We start from the raw sequence: 892 nt of genomic DNA, 5'->3' as shown, positions 1-892 counted from the left end.
TCTAGAAGAAGTTACAAATGCTTCTGTGGGTGAAACTATTGCACAACAAATTGCCAATGTCAATCCAGCACAGGTGCCAGAATATGGAGCTGCCCCTGCTGTAGGTGAGGCTCTGGAAAACTCTGAATGGGCAAATGTGAGCAATTCTGTAGTCATATGGTTAAAAATGCCCCCACAGCACAGTAGCATAGACAAAGCAAAAATGAGGGTGTACAGACTTATTATGACACAGTATATAGAAGACATACAGACCAAGGGTTTAACACACAGGACCCCAGAGACATCAGGGTATTTAAAACAGCTCTTCTCAATGGGATCTTACTGGCCCTAAAGGAAGAATTATATCACAGCAGACCAGAAGCAGGCACATTAGCACCTGATGTGCTACTAACTATATTGGAGATGAAATGCACAAGTGGGCATCTTAAGACAGGTTGGTAGGCGTCTACATACACAAAGCAATCGCACGCTAAGACATAGTGGGTGTGCTTATGCCTTGCCGTGTGATCGCCTGCCTTGCTGAGTGTGAGCATACGCATCTAGTGAGCGGGTCTGAATGAGCTCCTTAGTACAACAGGATCCTCTCAGACAAGGAGGAAATCGGAAACAGGTATACAACAACAGGAAAAACAGATCTATCTCAGAGGAAACTAAGAATGGCTTATTCTCCTTTTGTGGGCAGAAGGGCCACATGAAAAGGGACTGTTACAAATGGCAAAAACTATGACAGGAACAGGGCCAACAGTCCAAACCAAAATCAGAATAAGAAAACAGCCCTCAGTTGCCCACCTATGTAAATTAAGAACACTGAGGTAGGACCGCAATGTAATTTACCACTGGCCCTGTTAGGTTGGCCTTACTGTCAGCTGTCTCATGGATACCAGGGCTGCCA

This window comes from Taudactylus pleione, unplaced genomic scaffold, assembly GCF_031769625.1.
Source record: "Taudactylus pleione unplaced genomic scaffold, aTauple2 ptg000061l, whole genome shotgun sequence".
Taxonomy (NCBI): domain Eukaryota; kingdom Metazoa; phylum Chordata; class Amphibia; order Anura; family Myobatrachidae; genus Taudactylus; species Taudactylus pleione.
The sequence above is the reverse complement of the archived record's forward strand: the minus strand, read 5'-3'. Positions refer to the sequence as shown.